Raw genomic sequence first — 20,931 nt, 5'->3', positions numbered from 1 at the left:
AGATAGCTTGATGTGGCCAGTTTGGCTGACAAAGTATTTGGAGGCTGCCAGTTTTATATAAACCCATTTACAAAGAGACAAAAAGTTGAATGGTCTCAAACTCACAATTTTTCTTTCTTTTTTACTGTATCTCCAGGAGCAGGGCAATGGTTCATTGTTCTCCAGTTTGTTAATAAAAGCAAAACACAGCTCTCTTTTCAGGTCTCATAAACTCTTCAGGATCACCTCAGGTTTTGGGAGTTGGCTCTGTATGATTTATTTGACCAATGAAATGACCAGGAGCTTTCAAATGTCACCATTTTCCTAGCGTTTATAACATTTTGTAGCCACATCATTCCTTCTCCTCACTGTTCTTTTGTTTCTTCAAGGGAACTATTCTGGATCAGGTTGAAATGTTCTCACGGGCTGGAACAACTCTGCTTTTTCAGTCAGGAAGGATCACAGTATAACCAGCAGAAACAAAGGGGAAACAAGCAAATTGTAACAGTACGTTTGTATGGAAATTAACATCATGGTTGGTTTCAATCTAGTAGGAGGATCAAATGTCCTTTTTACAAAATTCTCAAAGAAGGATGCTTAAGAAATGACATACTGAGGTACCTGACAGAAAAGAGATGAGGTTGCCTAAGGAAATATCCCAAGGCTAGAAGGAAGCTCCCACCCAGCCTCCTCTGCTCCTGCTGCGAAGGAGCCAGCTTGCTCAGTACAGCGGCACCTAGCTCTGCCTATAGAAGCCATGCCCCCCGACCTGGGCACACATAACTGGAAGGTGCAGCCCCCAACCTTGTGCCCAGCATGAGGCTGCAGCAAGAGGCCATGGCGCTGCCACAGCAGGTGCTCAGCAGTGACGCTGCAGGCTGAGCACAAGCGGCAGCCATTAGCCAGCCTAACTGCATCACAGCCCAGCGGCATGATGCACCCACACCGAGCAGCACACGCATCTGCGCAGGATGAGGGAATGCAGGAAGTGGCTGCGCACCGCATCCGTACACAGCCATGGAGGGAAGGAGGCAAAGGCTGGGGCAACATACATGGGCCAGGCGGAGGAGGATAGTAGCTCAGTTAAGGCTTGACAGCCTGGTCAGTGCCCCATTAAATTAGATCACTCTGCTGTGAGTCAGAATGAACTCATTTTCCTGCTATGCTTGCCGCCTGTGACAGCCCTCAGGCTATTTTAATATTCAAACACCAGTGGTCAAGATGAAAGCTGTTGTTTTTCTCTTTGCTAGAGAAAATTATGAAGTGGGCTGCTTGTATTTCTTTCTGGGCTTCTTGACCCAGCCAACTCAAAACTGGTTGGAGAATGGAAATTGTTTCTCTCTTTGCATAGTTCCTGGTGCAAAGGGGCTGAATACTGACTTCTGGAGCAATATCCCCAGCTAGCTCTTTTTCTCATTAGCAGTGTTTTCTCTTAACAACAATAGCACATGAAACTATGAAGATACAGAACTGGGCAGCTAGGGAATAGCCACCCTCCCTGCTGCAGGCACACAGCGCCGATCCTAATTTCAAGTCCAGCCCTGTGATGGAGCAACCTAGCAATAAAGATGGCAGAAGCAAAAAAGGGTTAATGGAGAAACCACTCTAAAACCAGTTTAGTGGAACTCTGGAACGGTCCCTCAGGGAAATGGCAATGAAGAAACCAGCTGCAGTATGCACTGCACAAAGCAGTCTTCTGCTTCTCCCTGGCCATGTACTGGAAATAACAGCATTAAAAATACCTAGGTCTTTCTTGCCTTAATAAGCACTTTCTATAGCACAGGCTGCTCTGCACCAATGAGGAACTAGCAGCACTGATGGGGAAAGCTATGCTGGGTCCTATGAACTGTCTCGGGCACACTGTTGAGCCCCAGGAAACTCCTGAGACAAAAGCAGCAAATGATATTTAAAGGGCAGTGGCAAAATAAACCACAGCAGGCTGGAAAGGCAGGACAGCTCAATGGCAGACTGCAGGAAAAGTGGAGCTAAGTGACTCCAGGGCTTGTCTCCAGCAGCTAGAGAAATGCATTAGTTTGGACTGCAGCTCCAGTGAATTTCCAATAAAAGCAGTCCTTGGAAGGATGGACGTTCTGTGGTTATTTCCTGGGATTATTCAAATCAAACTAACAATGCATATATGCTTGATCAAAAAAAGATTTTTAAAACATCCCTATTTCTACCTTTTCTGCTTTCCTAACTAAATGATCTGTTGCTTACAAAGCACACATTTCACCTGCAGTAGGTTTTAAAATCAGTGTTTCTATTAGTTTTTTTTTTGTTTGTTTGTTTGTTTTATTACTGCATTTCTGTTGAAGTTCTGCGATCTGATTTCAAACCACTGAGGCAAAGAAGCAAAATGAGAACCAGGATATGAGCAGAGGATATCTGTACTGCAGCTCAGCACTGCATGACAGCACTGACACACTGTAAAAGGCAGCGGGCACAAAATGAAGTTCAAAAGAGTCCACAGGTTACATGCGCAACCTGATCTGTGAGGAAATGTCAGTTAGAAACGAGCAGCACAAAACAGCTCTGTTTTCCTATTGCTGTGGCTTTGCTTGGTGATGATGACATACAAAGATTAAGTCTAACTGCATGAGCTCCAGTTGTTTATCTCCTTTATCATCATCGCCAGTAAGTGAAGGAGATGTGTGGGTGTCACCTGCAAAAAAAGAAGTTGCATTTCTGAGAGAAAAACATCTGCAGATCAGAGAAGGCAAATGGTCTTGTTTAATTCATGCATATTCAGTTTCCTTCCTGTCACTAATCTGCAGCACTGAATTTAGTCTCCTTGATTTCCCTAGCTTTACTGTGCTGGGAGAGAGTTCATGAGAGTGGGAGACAGAAGGACTTGAGCAACACCAAGAGTCCGCAGTGGCTGCAGATCATTGAGGTCATTTACAAATCACTGAGATAGCCTGGCTCCCACGGCATGGAATTTGATTTGCACCCCCTTCACTTCCCTTCTGCTGATCTATGGGGATTTGCAATAAGAAAAGCTATCTGCTGTGCAATCAATTTACAGAAGAACATTTTGTTCAGGCTGCTACTGAGGACTGCTAGCAGAAACTGGAAGCCCTGGGTCACCACCCATGACATGAAAGTGAGCATCTGTGTAGAGCGAGTAGAAGATGTGGTTCTTCCATGCTTGCATGTTTGTGTTTGTGATGGAGTGAACCTCTACACACAGTTAAATGCAGTTTGATGCATACGTGGCATGAGACATTACTATTTAAGCAAGGTTTAAAGAAAAGACATCTCCTGCATTGGAACTACTGAGAGATACTTCATGTATGAACATGCAAATACCTATACTAACACAGAATCAAGCTTCTGTCTTTTCTCTCTGCCAATACGTACGTACATTTAAAAAATAATAATAACCCACAGTAAGTAAAAGTGACATCAAGCACTGTATGCTCATTGGGTGTAAGATATCTCTAGATTAATGACGTTTGACTTGGCTGTTTGCTGACTTGCTGGGATCAACTATGAGATATAAGAAGTACCAGAAAACTGAACCAAAATAAATTTAGAGTAACTGTATTTGAAGTAAAAAGTTTTTGGTTTTTTTTTCAGACTTTGTATTTGCTATGATTCGCTCTATCCCTGGATTTGAGATATATTGAGAAGATTCTCCCTTTTAGCACTAAGTGCAGTGAAAACACTGACGACCATCCAATTGCAACTGCAGATCAGGGAGTGGATTCCCTGTGGATCTGCTATAGCCTTTCATCAAGAAAAAGGGCATTTTACATTCTCATTGTGCCCCAGCTACAGCCCAATCAAACCAAGGACCTGACTAATTCTTACGCAAGTGCAAAATATGACATTCACTCGCCCCACTAAACAGACCTCTTTACAAAAATTAAACTCACTTTTTCTTGATAGCTGCCATAATGAATGCTTGGTCGATAATTATTAATTCCTTGTTCTCGCAAACAAGTTCTTGTGTCCGTTTACTGAGGAGAGGAATCCAGCTGGTGGTAATATGATTACTTGGGTGAGAAAGTTGCACAACTGTGCTGTGCTGTGGGAGTGTCTTCTTTCCCCATGTAAATGCTGGTTTGCAATCTGGGTCAACAAACTGATGGTTAGCACGTCTAGCTAGCTAACAGCACAAGAAAAATATTATAACAAAAGACCCATGAAATCTGAGGTACTGATTTGCCCAATGTTGCCTCTGGTTGAATGGCATGAGCACTAGCATCTGAGTATCATTTTCAGATTGTTTAGGAGTGAGTTCATGCTATAATCCCTCCAGGTTTTGGATCTCAGATGCATAGACTGATAAAACACAGAAGACTACTGAAGAATCCAAGACAGGGGGAAAACTACAGGGGAGCAACTGGTTTAACTTGCTGAAGGCAAACAGTGTTTACACTCGGAACAGAAAACTGAGAAATTGTGGAACGGATGTTGCAGGCGTTGGAAGGGCTGTCAATGTAGTTACTGCGCACCCCTGGGGACTCAACCTCACTGTGAATGCTAGCTTGCACTCAGGTGTCCCTCCTCTTCCTGCTGGAGCCAGTGGGGCTTGTGCTGTCTGGCCCCTCCGTGCTTCATCTTTGCTAGGTCATCATCTGTAAAGCATTTGTGCTGGTGCTATGTCACGCTACAAGCTGTATATGTGATGTTCACAAACCATCCTCGTGACAACATAAGAGAGATGTGCCACAGTCCCTGATTGAGGGTATTTAATACGAAAGAAAAAAAAAAAGGAAATTAAGGGGGAAACACAAGCAAGGAGGTCTTCACCCTGCGTGTGAAGCTCATCAGCTGTGAGGGCAGAAAGGAGATTTGGACCTCTTCACAGTGTTTGTGAACTCTACCTACTGCACCACACCAAGTGGAACTCACAACATGTGTGTGTGCATCTTGTGGGGCTCTGGCCCCACAGGAACAGGAGGAACGAGTGATTTGAGCCAGGAAATGTCCAGCCTGGTCACAGCTGCTGTTTCACTTCTACATTTCAGCCATAGCTCAGACTTCGCAGCTGGGCTTCCCAGGTACCAGCTGCAGAGCACAACAATGCTTTTAACAGTCCATGCCCTTCTCATATCCTCCTCAACCTTGCACCACCAGAAATGGCCAGCGGCCAGCGTGTGACTGCATGTCCTGCATGGATCTGCCTTCTTTTCAGGAACAGGTCCTAATCCGTCTGATCAATAGTAAGGTTGTTTTGTTGTTTCTTTCTTTTCATAGTGAGCTTTTCTGTGGTCAGAGTTGTCCATCTCCTGCAGACTTTCCATAAACCAAGCTGTCTCCAACATTCTTGGACAGAGGATCACAACATTTGATCACCAGGAAATGAGTTTGGGAATGAGATGGTTTATCTGCTGCTGTGAAAGTGAAAGAAGTAAAGGAACACAGCAGTACACTGTAGTATGAGAGCAGGGCAAACTGAAGGCAGCAGAAATCCAAATGTCCATAAGACTGGATTGTTGTGAAGAACATCTGTTCCCATCATTCTTCAGGAAAGATAAGGAATATACTTTATTTCAGAGCAAGGAGGCAAATGAAGGTGATGCATCTGGATTGAGAGCAGGTTCAGACTAATTCACATGTTTTATTCCTCATGCAGATCAACAGGGAATAGACAGAGCATCCCAGGCATACATTCCCTTTGTAAACCATGGAACTTGCTTGGCATACCAAGATTACATTTATCTGCAAGTTATTCTTGCACTAGTCACAAGCATGATAATATATAGCAAGAATAAAGACACGTGTGACCAACAAATTAAAAAATACATACTGCTATGTATATACTGAAGTAAAAATGTCTGTTAAGTTTAGAAAGTGTTTGATTCTTGGTTCGTTCCTCAGCAAACTTCAGCACTGAAAGCCATGGAAGAGAAAGTACTAACAAAACAAATGTGAATTTGTAAGGGCTGGAACAGAAACAAATACATGTTCTTGTTTTCTTTCTTCCACACATTTCACTTCCTTTCTGATGGGCCTTGTATTTACTACTTGGAACATATCTGCCCATCAGAGCTTTGGTCTTATCAGAGTTTATTTTTCATTTTATCACTTACTTATATGGCTACGCAAGTCATCATCAAAGAGAAGGCAAGAAAGCAGTATCAAGAGAGCTCTATAAGTGATATCTCTTATTTCACAACTCAGAAAACACAGGTGAATCCCTCACATTGCATTCAAACATTGTGCTGCTCTGAAGCAGTTGCACAGAGTGAGAGGATTGCTGATGTTTGACTCAGCAAATCTGCAATGTCACAGTATTGAGGGTGATAAAAGGAGGAGGAATAGAGTGAGTTTCAAGCACACAAACACAATCCAGAAGACAAATGAATGTATCTCAAAGGTGAGAAGATCTTTTATGGTTCTCTAAAAGCTATCCCTGTTCTCTGGTTGGCAAAGTGTGGCCCTTCCTAATTGGGAAAATGTGCATGAGAAAACTTACTATTTTAATGCATCAGTTTGCCTTCTTACAAACTGCATCCCAACTCTCTAGTCTCATCCTGCGGGACTCAGAACTCTTGAGGCTTTCTACTTACATTTTGCATCAGAGCATAAGAATATAGACCTATGCTCCATCTGGCAATGGTATCTTGTTTTCAACAAGCCTAGCTACTCCAAATGAAGATATAAAGCCTTCATGATACACTAACTTGCCCTGAAATAAATGTGTTTCTCTCATTAGCTAGCAATCATCTTACAGCCTTTAACAGGAGCTCTGAGAAATTATCTTTACAATTTCAGTTCTTCTGTAACTGCAACCACTGTGATCACAAATATACACTTATATTACAGTAGTATTCAAAGATGTATTTTTTCACACCGTACAAGCTGAAAAGTGATATTCTGTGTCCTGACGAGTTTAAAAGACAAAAGTAAAACAGATGAGGTCTGATTGACCGGGAAATACAATACAAGAAAATATAAGAAATTGTAATGTGATGGGAATGTGTGGCTGTTTTGCTTTTAAACTGGGTATATAACCAAGGAAAAAGGAACAAAAAGAAAGGCATATATATTGCTACCACCTTTTGGGCTTAGCTGAATATATTTTCAGCCAAGCACCAGTTTAATGCTGGTGAGAGAGGAAAACGTTCTATTTCTCTCAGCTACACAACACCGAACTGTCAGTAGTGACTGTATGGGATAAAGTAGCATAACATTTGGAAGTGGACCCATCTGTGGCTTTTTTCATAACAATACATATAACACACTGTAGCCAGGAATCTGCAGAGAAGTGTCTCAAATTTCTGGCTAAGCGGTCGAACAGTCTCTCTCTTCCTGGGTACTAACACTTTCATTAACTTCCTCTCTGCTCCCATGTAATACTCTTAAGGAGTTTTGGTAGGAAACAGTCAGATTCATGTGATGGAGGGATCTCTTGGCACTGGAAGGGAGAGGTGATCCCATTTCCTTTCCTCATAAGATACCGTGCCTTCTCCTGCCAGCATGTGACTCAGGCATAGAACTTGTATTTTATATCTCACCCTGGCTTTCATTGCAGCATTGTAACCACTTCATTCATTGACTGCAACAGTCTTCTTTATTGCAAGCTGTAAAAGGGCAGTAATAAACCTAATGGCATTATGTAGTGTAGTCTCCAACTCATGTTGTTATTCATTCTCTCAAAGCAGGCTGCTCAGGAGAAGGGATTGCTGCTTAATTCACCTCTTTCTGCAAGAAGAAAATCTTGGCAATTAGGTCAGGTTAATTTAGATTTCAACAGTGATACTCTATTAAGAAAAGCCTTATATTTCAATGGAGCACTCCCTTGGATCAAAACAAATGCCATCTACAGCCCATTGGTCAGGTTACAGTTGTGCTTGCAAATATCGGCTGAGAGCATAGGCAGATTGGCTGTGGTGATGCTGAACAAAAGCTGAAGTACTGTGTGCCCTTTCTGCAACATCAGCATGTGCTGATTTTATTTAGCAAACACTGAATCTCCCTGCTAACACTAACTGTAGATAACGATGCCTCTGTACTACAGCAGAAATCTCATTCCCCAGAGAAATAATATGGCAACTCATAAGTTAATTTGCTCCTAAAGCAGAGCCCTCTTGATGTGGCTTGGTGAGTCCTGTGCATGGATAGGACAGCTCTGTGAAGAAAAGTTCCTTCAAAGCCTCAGAAGAAACTCAGACATCCGCTTGGCAACAACCTTGGTGCTGAGAACATGGAAAATTTCACTGTGAAGAGTGAAACACACAAAGAACATCTGCATCTTCAAAGCAACCTTCTGTTACAAAGCAGAGAAGGACAAGAAAATCTTCAAGGGATCAGACACTGAAGCAACAAAACCACAAATCAATATGGGATCCCTATCCCACAGAGACAGGTACCTGAAAGGGATTTCAGTAAGTCGTTCCAGCAAAGACCAATTCAGACTGAGCCATAGGCTGAATTATATTATATTAAGGCTGAGCTATATATGCCACATAAATAATACATTAAGTTTTCAGGTCATGGATTCTTTTAAAAGCCTTTGAATTTTCCATATACTTTGAGAGAGTCCCATATGAGGCCAAAATGTTGGATCATCTTATCTTTTCCTTACTGAATAAAGGAAATTATTTTTTCCAAATGTTTGCAGATGCTCTTACTTGAGAACTTTCAGAAGACAGCTTGAATCTTTCATCTAAATGGAGAGCCTGACTGTCAACTTTTTATTTCTTTCACATGCTAAGGAGGATGGAGAGAAAGGAGGGATGCTCATTTTGATTAGAAGGAAGTAGAAGTTTATCCACTATGTCAAAGCTAAAATGGCATTCCTTAACTGTGTAAAATCTGTTTCTTATTCTAGTGAGTTCTTTTAGGTTATAAAGGACTGCATTACCAGTATGGAGCAACTCCAGTGTTGAAAAAAAAAAAAGGCCATGAGATCAGTGGTGTGCATGTGTCCATAGTGTGATTTATCTGGAAAACATACTGAATTATGTGATTAGAATGTGTGAAAAAACAAAGGCAGGCTGCATTAAGAAAATGAGATCCTGTGCAGAATCCATCTGCCAGCAAAACAATTAAAAAGATGGACTTCATAGAACAGCAGTGATTGTCGTTATTGCATGACACTATGATTTCCTCATAGGAAACTCACCCACTGCAGCACCTGGTGAAGGCCATTCCATGATCATTATGTAACATTTTCAATAGTTAGTACTAGTTTAATCCTGAGCTACACGACTTAATGGGTGTGAAAGAGAGTAAGGGCTTACTCTGCACATAGAGACTGTGGGGCAGAAAGACACTTGTGTGTTTTCTATTTCCTGTAAATGTGTTTCTCAGAAGGTTTGTGTTCATGTGTCTCCCTCCTCTGGTGCACAATAAAGTAACACCCTGGTGGAAGAAATAGATTTGTTGAGGCAAAAAATAAAAACTGGGAGAGTCCTGAGTGAAACAGCACAAATGCTTAATAAATCTACAGGAGAAGTACTGTAATCCCTTTGCTTCTCCTTTTCATTTTACTATCATCATATACAATAACAATTGGAGCTCTCTTCCATACCTGAGCACTTTGTATTCATTAATATTTTGTCCTAGAAATAGATCAGCCCACCCTCATGTCAAATGAAACTGGAATTCTCCACAGTACTTAACTATAGCTCTTCTCATATGCCTGTATGATTTTAATTTTTATAACTGCTAGGAAGGTATCTCCTTTTTCTTGGTCTGCCACACTGCTGGGTTATTAATCTGTGATTAATACATACAGTTCTGTTATCTAGGCAAGTACATAATCTCCAGAAGTAAACCCCAGTTTAGAGCAGCAATTCTTGTTACAAATCATGGGTGCCAGAATCGTGTTCCTATTCTTTCTTCCTGTGCGTTCACTTAGTTTTTGTGTGTACACGGAATACCTTAATAATGTTACTATGTAGACAACAGGCACCTACACAACAGGCTGTCTGCACATATTTAACTGCTTTTTCTTGTTGCTTTTAATTAGGAAAACCTTGATATACACTCCTGTGAAATAAAGAAATCCAACGAACTGATAAAACTGAAAATGTACGTACAATGTTCCTTGTGAGTATGTATATTCTTTATCTGGTTTCCTGGTATAAATGGAAGAGGGTATTCATAAGAAGCTGCTAGATAATTATATTCTGAGTCTTCCATTTTTACCATCTTCTGTTAAACATGTTCAAGTTACTTGACAGAAGTTAATGGCATAAACTTTTATACATTTGGCATTGCTTTTTTATTGGCAAGTTTCAAGCCTGTGACTGGCCCATTAATGCTTGTGTAATCTGCGGCAGAGCTATGACTTGGAGCTAGTTTACTATGCTTAGTCTTACTACTATAGAGTATTAAATCAGTTTCCATGAAACATTTGATCAAAATAACAAGAAATGACTTTCTGAAATAGCTGTATTAATAGGACCTGCATCTTAACCTCATTTAGCTGTGCAAGTCCCTGTTCATTGCAGAGGAGTTGGACTAGGTGACCTTTAAAGGTCCCTTCCAACTCTAATGATTCTATGATTAAGCTAAGCAAGATGAGTGAATTTTGCCTGTTATTAAATACCGAGGCTGGATCTTCTCCGAACTACGTTCTTTTGCTCCTACTAAATTGATCTCAGGTTTTATTTGCATACTAGGATTATACCAGAAACCCTTTCCACCATTTCCCTAAATACTTTGTTTACTTTGTTGTAAGTTTTCAGTTGTATGGTTAATAATACCTGCATTTCAGACATTTTATCTAGCTCTACAATTGATAGCTACTAGCGTATTTTAACAGTCATGGCTTACAATAGAGCCTAAAGAAATCACAGAATCAAATAATCATAGAATGGCCTGGGTGGAAAAGGACCTCAAGGATCATCTAGTTTCAATGCCCTTTCTGTGTGCAGGGTTGCCAACCACTAGACCAGGCTGTCCAGAGCCACGTCCAGCCTGGCCTTGAATGCTTCCAGGGACGGGGCATCCACAACCTCCTTGGGCAACCTGTTCCAGTGCGTCACCACCCTCTGAGTGAAAAACTTCCTCCTGATATCTAATATAAATCTCCCGTCTTAGTTTAAAATCATTCCCCCTCGTCCTATCACTATCAACCCATGTAAACAGAAATTCCCCATCCTGTTTATACGCTCCCTTCAAGTACTGGAAGGCTACAATGAGGTCTCCCCAGAGCCTTCTCTTCTTCAAGCTTAAACAAGCCCAGTTCCCAAAACCTTTCTCCATAGGAGAGGTGCTCCAGCCCTCTGATCATCCTAGTGGCCCTCCTCTGGACCCGTTCCAAGAGCTCTGCATCTTTCTTGTACTGAGGACCCCAGGCCTGAACACAGTACTCCAGATGGAGCCTCACAAGAGCTGAGTAGAAGGCAACAATCACCTCCCTCTCCCTGCTGGACACCTCTTTTTTAATGCAGCCCAGAACATAGTTGGCCTTCTGGGCTGCCAGCGCACACTGCTGGCTCATGTCCAGCTTCTCGTCCACCAGGACCCCTGAGTCCTTCTCTGCATGGCTGCTCTCAAGAAGTTCTTCCTCCAGTTTGTATAAACACCTGGGATTGCCCTGGCCCAAGTGCAGCACCTTGCACTTGGCCTTGTTGAACGTCATTAGGTTCACATGGGCCCACTTCTCCAGCCTGTCCAGGTCCCCCTGGATGGCTTCCCTTCCCTCCAGTGTACTGACTGCACCGCTCAGCTTGGTGTCATCTGCAAACTTGCTGAGGGTGCACTCGATGCTGTCATCTATGTCACTGATAAGGATATTTAAGTGCGCGAGATTAGTCTCATCTAACTTCAGATACGTCCAGTAAACAGATGATTTCTCTCTGTTGATTTGAAAGGAGCTCTGGAAAATAACCTTAGATGCAAACATCTGCTTTGGCTTGCAGTCTGCCTTAGGCAGTTCCCAAGGAAAAACATTCCCATCTCTTGTGTTCCACTGTATCTTCTGTTTGGTTCGCCTTCTGAGCTGGTTATTTTGCCAAAAATCCTAAGTGAATTACCCATTTGCATGGTTATCAACAGCCTAGTCCATAACACCAGCGGGAAAAGAAGAGTGATCTGGACAGGGAGCAATAAGATATCACACTGTCATACACATGTTCTTCCAGTAATTAAAGGGGGCCTACAAGAAATATAGACAGTGATTCTTTGATAGGGAGTGTAGTGATAGGACAAGGAGTCATTACTTCAAACTAAAAGAGGATAGCTTTACACTAGATAAAAGGAAGAATGTCTTTACAGTGAGGGTGGTGAGGTGCTGGAACACGCTGCCCAGAGCAGCTTTGGCTCTCCAATCCCTGGAAGTATTCAAGACTAGGCTTGTTCTAGAAGAAATGGTCTTTTCTCATTGGTGCGTAGAAAACTGCTTGTGGCTCCTCACTGCTATGGTGACCTCCATGATGCACAAATGAAAGTAGTGGGACCTTTTCTATACAACCAAGAAGATTCTAATGGAGTGTTCCTGACTTCCTCACCTAAAAATGGATATTAGCCATGTACTTGTAGAAGGAGAACTGGTCTGCTTCAAGTGTTGAGTGACTCTTGTCTAAGCCAGACTGGTCATGGTGGTGCAGAAAATTCACAAGAGAGGAGAAATGTTTCCAGTGCAGACTTTATTCTTTGCCATGGTTTAGGGAGCTGTCTTCAAAGGAGGCAGTGTTCCTTGCCTCTCCCCAACCCTCTTCTGGATAAATTCATCTTGATCAACAGCTTCAAAAGAAAATGCTATTTTAAGAATAGAAGTGTCTCACTCCCTTTTGCACTTTGATTTTTAAATTACTCTGACACCAGTTTGTCTATTTGCCACATTAACAAAAGACAAAAAAGAAAACCCAACACATCACTATAACATAAAGAGAAGGCATTAACACCAGTGTAATTTAAACCAGGAAAGCTAGTCAGTAACTCCATTAAGATTTCCTAATGGATGCTCCATTGTCTAGCCACAGAAACTGTTCCCTTCTGTTATAATGGGTATGTATGTTTAAAATAACACTTTACTATGCCCAGCAGCCAGTTCTATGAGTATTTACATAACATGAAACAGGCAAGAATTTTAAAATTTTGAGACATTGGAATGACGCCTCTAGAGAGACTGATTCTGTCCTAATCATTCATTGCCATCTTATCAAAAAAGGACTGTAGCCAGACCTTGCTGGGCTGTAAATGATGATGTCCTTACACATCTCACTAACATCAGACCGTGTCCTGACTCACAGCACTGCCAGCAAGGGGACTCTGCCCATACTGTGAATCCATGGAAAGAGGACCCTGACCCAGCTCCTCTCACAGGCTTGTGTTGTTGGGCTCACAGCTTTCAAAGGCATCACAGAGGAAGATGAACATAAGCTACAGAGGCTACATTCAAGCCCTTGGGGAAGAACAACTTTGTGGGCTTGAGTGCTTGCTAAGAGAAAATGAATGAAAAGGCTTCACTGAGGCCAGAGCTTCACAGAAGCAGACAACTGCCAAGACACTATTTAGCTCAAATAGCCTTGCAAAACTCCCTGTTTCTGTGTCATGACTGCTCAGCTAACCACATCAGTTGTACAAGGACTCACATAGGATCATTCAGGGGGTGGAATGGGTAAAGTGCTCACCTACATGGGTGCTCAGCTGTCCTCTAATAGCTACAACACCCCGATACCTGAGATGTCGACTGAAGTAACAGGGTCTCTCTGAGGGAAAAGCAAAAGTGACAGCTCAGCTCTATTTACTTTATCAATTTTTATTATGTTTTACAGACATCCAACTTTTCCCTTGAACACAGGGAAATTCTAATCCTCAGAGATTTAATCATCTCAGGTAGAAATGTTATCCATGCCAGTTCGGATTCACGGTCTGGCTCGATTGTGCTGGAAAAAACATGAAAACTGGAACATTTGGATGATAACACAGCTGTGTTCAGAGCGGAGATTTTTCTTTGGTCTGTTGCTAATTATGGTAGAGAGGATGTGTGCTAGAAGTCAGACAGTGGGTTTTTGCAGTACAATGGTGAGCTTTTGGATGTAAAGGCTGAGTAATATGATAAATGACAAATAGAAACTGACGTAGAGTAGGTATGTTATTGGATAAATATATATATATATATGTAGCCTCAACCCAAGCCCTCATAATAATAAAAATAAAAATCGAGACGGGAGAGTGGTGGTCAATGGCTCAATGTCTGGATGGAGATCAGTGATGAGTGGTGTCCCTCACAGGTTGGTGCTGAGGTCAATACTCTTTAATATCTTCATCAATGATATCAACAATGGGATTGAGTGCACCCTCAGCAAGTTTGCTGATGACACCAAGCTGTGGGGTGCAGCTGACACACCAGAGGGACAAGATGCCATCCAGAGGGACCCAGACAAGCTTGAGCAGTGGGCCTAGGTGAACCTCATGAGGTTCAACAAATCCAAATGCAAGATCTTGCACATGGGTCGAGGCAGCTCCCATTCCCAATACATGCTGGGGGATGAAAGGATTGAGGACTGCCAAAAAAGACCTAGGGGTACTGGTGGATGGGAAGCTGGATATGAGCCAGCAGTGTGCCCTCACAGCTCAGAAAGCCAAACCTATCCTGGGCTGCATCCAAAGAAGCTTAGCCAGCGGGGTGAGGGAGCTGATCCTGCCCCTCTACTCTGCACTGGTGAGGCCTCACCTGGAGTACTGCATCCACATATGGAGTCCTCAGTACAGGAGAGACATAGACCTGTTGGGTTGCATCCAGAGAAGGGCCACAGAAATGTTCCACAGAATGGAACATCTCTCCTATGAGGACAAGCTGAGAGTGCTGGGGCTGTTCAGTCTGGAGAAGAGAAGGCTCTGAGGTGACCTGATAGTGGCCTTTCAGTATCTAAAGGGGGAGCTACGAGAAAGAAGGGGACAGACTCTTTAGCAGGATCTGAGGTGGTAGAACAAGGGGAAATGGTTTCAAGCTCAGGGAGGGTAGATTTAGTTTGGATATAAGGAAAAAATATTCTTACAGTGAGGGTGGTGAGGCACTGCAACAGATTGCCCAGCGATGTGGTTGATGCCCCATCCCTGGAGACTTACAAGGTGAAGTTGGATCAGGCCCTGGGCAACCTGACCTAACTATGGATGTCCCTGTTCATTGCAGGGGAGTTGGACTAGATGGCCTTCAGAGGTCCCTTAAAACTCTAAGGATTCTATGATTCTATGAATAATAAAACATACCACGCTTCTGAATATGAGTATCACTTAAGCTATAAAGAGATAAATAAAACAGAAGGAACAAAATGAAACAAGAATTAAAAGGAACATCTAATAAGAGAGGAAATAAGGAAATACAGAACATGATCCTGAAACATAATGCTCACCAATGCCTTCCTTGCTCTGAGAATAAAATGGGAACCATCATCTTTTTAAATAGATCACCATGGGTACCCTACGTTTAGAAGTTTATTTGCTTTGGTAACTATGACAAAAGTGTGCAAGGCAGAGTGTTTTTAAAGGACAGAAATTAGATTAAAAAAAACCTGCAAGCCATTTCCCTGCCTTTGAACTTGTAAAGGTTGTACAGCATTTCATCACTGTCCCCAGATAAAAAAAAAAAATGATTCATTCTTGCACAGGAGCCTTTGAGTCATGGATATGAGGCAAGAAGTCCTCATGTGTGGCTGGAGAGGTCATACTTCTCTTCTCCAAGCTCTCCAGTCAGAAGATTGAGTGTGTTCCTACTTACTGTACAGGCTGTGCTGATGGCAAGGCTCTGGGCTTCACAGCAGCACCAAAATTGCACAGAATGCTGCATTGCACTCCCACCTCCCTTTGCTCCTCCATGGCCTCAGTGTGGGTGAGGCTGCCAGCACGTGCTGCCCCAACACCCACAGCTGACTGCTGGCATCCCCCTGTGAGCTGTTTCAGAATGCTCCCTCTTCCCTTAAAGGCATACCTGGAGGGAGCTGGCAGCTCCCCACAGATTTTGGGACACAGCTTTGAGCCAAGCACCTAGCTGCACTGCTGCAAAGAAAGGCTGTTCTGGAGCTGGAAGCTGTGCATCCCTGCTGGCAAACCTCCTCCTGCTGCATGCACTGGGCTGTGCCTCTTTGTTCAGCATGGGCAGCCTGTAACTCAGCCTAGGGGAACTGCGTGGGAAAGGGAGTTTGGAGATGATGCTCCTGCTGAGATCTCATCTGGCCTCTCCCCAGGGTCCCTAGGAATGTGATACATTTCCGAAAGCACCAAATGCTCTTGCAAGCAGTGGCTTTCTGCGCTGAGTAGCAGAGGTCTTGCCGGGACAGTTCCCAAACAAGGGGATGGGAGGAAGAAGAAAAAGATCAGGGGCCTGTCTAGCAGTCTCTTCTGTGAACACAAAATGAGGGAACTGGTGGCTCCAGGAGGTTCTCCACAGCTCTCCCAACGCAGTTACTCCATAGCGATCACTCAGTCAACAGCAAAGCCTAAGGGCACAAAACCCAGGAACAAGATTTTCTAGATCTACTCAGCTGTTCCTGGTTTAAAGCCATTCTTCCTCACTTCAACCTACACAAGCCAAACATGACACCATCCCAGGAGGGAAAGAGATACTCCCCACATTGCTCTCTAACTGCCATACTACTAAGTATCTGTGAGGTTCTCTTCTTATGCCTGCATCCACTGATGCTTCTTCAGCCCAACAACTGGCAGCTCAGAGGTAAGATGACAGTGGCATCAAGCATTGCATGGTGATGACAAAACATTCCCTGACAGCAGAATTAGAAGAGTGCTGTACTGCCTGAGCAGCGAGAACAAACATGGAGGACTGGGTCTGTTCAGCTCTGGGCTGGTTCCTGTGACACCGAAGTGCATCTCCCTATCTCCTGCAGAACCTGGCATAATGCACCTCCTGTGCCCCACCTGCGGACGTGCAAGTCTCTGCACTGGACTGTAATGACAACGGTCATCTGCAGGAGGGCACCAGGCTTTCAACTGCACTTGGCTTGGTGTGAGCTGTATGGAGGGCAGAAAACAAGGAGCACATTCCTTCCAGAGGACATAAAATCAGGGCACCCAGCTGTGCCACTCATTAGCCTCGTAAAAACCAGCAGTACTTAAGGTGATTCGAAAGGGAAGACTTGGTTCATGTGTGTTTCACAGTCACCCTGGGTGTTTCGTCATCCCTGCAAGGGTGCAGTGCTGCTGGTTCTGAGAATGCAGCGTGCCAAGTGACATTTGGCTGTGGTGGAGCTGTTTTACAGCAGCGCTTCGTGCAAACCTGCAGTTCTCACACAGAACAGGGGGAGGGCTTGCAAGAAATGAATTCTTCAGGAAGGCACGGCCAGTGCTTTTCTAAGAATACATTGCATGGCAACACATAACTCTCTTGCCAAAGTGGAGAGGCATAAGGATCTGTATGGCCCTGCTCTGCTGAGTCTGATGAGAATAGTGGTGGGTACTCAACTCAGCTTTATTTACTTTTAAGTTAATTTTTCTTCGTCATCCATTTATACCAGAGTTTTTACCTAATTGATTATACTTAGATTTTTTTTTTTTTTGAAAGTTGAATTTAGATACATTCTACTGAGATTCACCCCCTCAAACCCAGAGCTTTACTTTTCCTTGTGCGCTGGGCGGGCAAGTTACTGTAGTCAGCAACTGCCTTTTTGTATGTGACAACAGCACCCACTGCCCTATTTACAAATGCTAGATTCAGAGATTACTAAACCTGGCCCGAAGGCAATGGTGAGGATGACCAGGCTATGACTGTGAAGAATGTATGTGTGGGTGAATTTAAGGGTGAGGGAGGGGAAAAGCTAGTGATGCTTCTAAGATCTGAGGCCCACTCTTTAATGTAAGAGGTATGTTCTTCCTAGAAGAGAAGAATCTCATGAGTTATTTATAAAGCCTCAGGGTGCCGAACCCCAGCGTTACAGGAACATCTGCTCAGCAAGCTTGCATAAGAAGTTCCCTCTGCACCATTTCCCTGCGGCTAAATCTCATTTTGGACTGCATGACTAGTGTCTGTTAGTAAATGAAATAGGTGCATGAACAGTCCTGGAAAAAGCCTGCAGCCTCCAAAACTGGGTGGTCGCATCCAAACAGCTAAATTGGAGCTGCTACTGGAATGTCCTTGCTCAGGATACATGGGGCCCTTTGGTGAGGGCACTGGCTGGCTCACCCAGCCAATGGGGAAATGGCCCATGCCTGGAGCTTCATAGATGGCTCCCTTCCTGCCATCTCTTCTGGTTGAGCCTCACTGCTCTTTCTGTAGACAGCAAGCTGATAGCTAGCACTTGAACTATTAATTTAAACACCACTAAGGCACAGCTGCTGGATGACATGTTTGTGTGCAGCCAGAGTATTCCTGAAGCCCACAGACATTCATTCCAGAGCAAGTATCTTATGGAAAACACTCAAAGCAGTGTCCGCTGCTCACACAGGCACATAGCAGGGTTCCTCACATCTCTCTCATTCCCATAGCTGCAAATGATCCAGCAGGATATACCTTATAACCACGGAGAGCTGCAGTGAAATTCTGGGCACCCATAAGTCTTTTTCCCTGAGCTTCCTCTCTCAAGGTCTCCAGCCTGCTCTCAGATTTGCCTTATTCTTTGGAGAGCTCAGACCAGCTTTAACCCAGTCAAATTCACTTGCCATGCCCATTCTCTGGAATTATCTGTGTGGATCTGCCTATGGAAGACATCCCCCTGTCCAAATTCAGTATCACTGATATTTCCCACAGCAATCATTCAATCAGCCACAACCTCACCCCCTTCTATTACAGTAAATGTGGAATCTTCTTAGACTTTACTACTGCATTCAGTGCTCAAGGCCTTAGAGGTCAAAGCTGAGTAAATATAAAGTGCCACATCATGCAACTGTGCAGAAATAAATTTCAGTTTCAAAGATTCATTCAACTGATTTATTCCCTGATCTGTCAGCACTCACACTACTCAGCTGTATCTCAGATCACATGTTTAGGATTTAATTACCCTCACTATACATTATACATACTACATATGTTGTGCTGGTGAGTCAAGACTCAGATTTAAACACAAAAGAAGTGTATGCAGTTGAAGGGAAAGCCATGAGGAATACTCTAGCTTTGCCTTGACTGTCTGGAGACTTTTCTTCCACATAGTCTTTTAGTCCATGTTTCCATAGTCTGCTTTACCTGCACTCAGTCAGCATCGCCAAGAAAAGGCAGTGCCATGCAGCCTGACTCTAGCACCCAGGTGTCCACCCTCCTGCCCTGTTGTGCTGCCAATGAAATTACTTCAGCTGTGGGATGAACTGCAGCAGGGAAATGATTTAGTGTGCACAGCTGCACAAGTGCTGGTGCTGCTACAAGGGAGGGGGAGGCACAGGATGAGGGGCTTTTTGAGTCGGAACGATCCTGCCAGCATTGACAGCAGTTGCTCTTCCCTGGGGTCAGTCTGGTGGGGAAACACTCATAGGATAGGGGTCCCTCCTTCTTCGGGTGATCAGAAGATTCAGGCATTGCGCAGCATATTCTCATTCCGATCACACTAAAAAATACAGTAAGACTCCACAAGTTTTCTATATTACGAAATAGCAGTTTTGGCCAGCCTGAGAGAAAAGCTGAGGTGAGAGGGCAACAGGCACTTTGGCTTAGCAGGCAACAAGTGATCCCTGGCATCAGCACACCTAACAGTTGTACTCACTGCAGGTCAATCCTCCCCTTGGCAGGGAAGGCTTCGTGCTGCTGCTTATGAGGCTGTTGTCACAACAGGAATCTTGTAGCGGCTCAAAAGCAGCACAGTGGTTCCAAAACCAAACATGCATCTACAATGCAATGGCAGAGGTGGCCCTGGTGTAGACAAGCAGTGCTGCTCCCTGGGGATACCTTCATCTTTAAAGCTCCTAATTGTCACTGCAAATAAAAGCCGCCTCCAGCTAAAGAGCACAAGGACAAACTTTCAGATGTGTTCACCAGAAGTCAAGCCACCTGAAACAGTTTCCCACTAAGAGACATTGACTGACTTTGTATGGCAAAAGAAGGTGATGACAGTGCCTTCTAAAGGGATTCAGACACTACGGAACAACAGCAGGTAACAAAGAACAAGAATTGCCTCACCCCTTCCAACAATCAGCAACTTTCTCTGCTAACCGTTAAATGAGGGTGAAGAAGGGTGGATCCTGGCTCCACTCCTTCCAGTCACTCAGGTGCATTGCTTGCCCCTGAGCTCCCTGGGTTAGCCACATCTTCTCAACTGGTGCTCAACCAGGCTGTGACCTGGCAATTCCACTTCAGGGCTTTGCAATCTTCCTGAAATTAACACAAACTGCTTGGAAGATAAGACACTGTCTGTAAGCCTTCCTCTTGTGTACTATGCAAAGGGTTCTTAATGGCATTGGGATTAAAGAACAGATGTGCCTTTGATAAAAAATGCTTTGGTATCTGCCCTCCCTTTCCTGCTTAATGGATGCTGGCCCCTTCAGGCAGCTATCCTTGTAGAAAACTTCCAGCTATCTAAGTGGAAAAATGGCCAACAATCATGCAAACAGTTACGATAGGAACACAAATGCTAGCTGTTGTCTTTATGACGTTTGCTGTTAAACCAGGTTACTGTGCAAAAATCATGCCATATGTGAGCTTGATCAAGGTAATGAAGATTCCAAAAACAGCACCTGTGGGTTAGCTAAAAACATAGTTAATCCCTGAAAGCATGAAGCAAATTGATTGCCATGTGCACTGTGCACACTTGGTTGCTGTCTGCTTTAGTGCAAAGAAAAGGATGTGAGTGCTGCACTGCAGGGAGTGCTGTGGTTGGCTGGGGCAGCCAGGACAACACACATGGGAACTGCTGGCCCTGCACATCAGTTAGGAGAGCAACAGAGAGAGCCCAACGCTTGTGCGAACTGCAAGTAGCAACACTAAAAGCAAAAGACAGGTGTGTTCCTCTTTCAGGTCAGCTGAAGGGCCTGATAGTATGTGGGCAAACGAGGGCAGGGTCCTGCTTCAGGAAGGCTGCTGGGGAGGGAGACTGTGATTCACTTCAGGACAGTGCTGTTTGACTGTGAGAAAGAGGCTGGCAGCCCTTGCTTCCCGCCATGCTTGCT

The sequence above is a fragment of the Numida meleagris genome, chromosome 5, assembly GCF_002078875.1.
Source record: "Numida meleagris isolate 19003 breed g44 Domestic line chromosome 5, NumMel1.0, whole genome shotgun sequence".
Taxonomy (NCBI): domain Eukaryota; kingdom Metazoa; phylum Chordata; class Aves; order Galliformes; family Numididae; genus Numida; species Numida meleagris.
The sequence above is the reverse complement of the archived record's forward strand: the minus strand, read 5'-3'. Positions refer to the sequence as shown.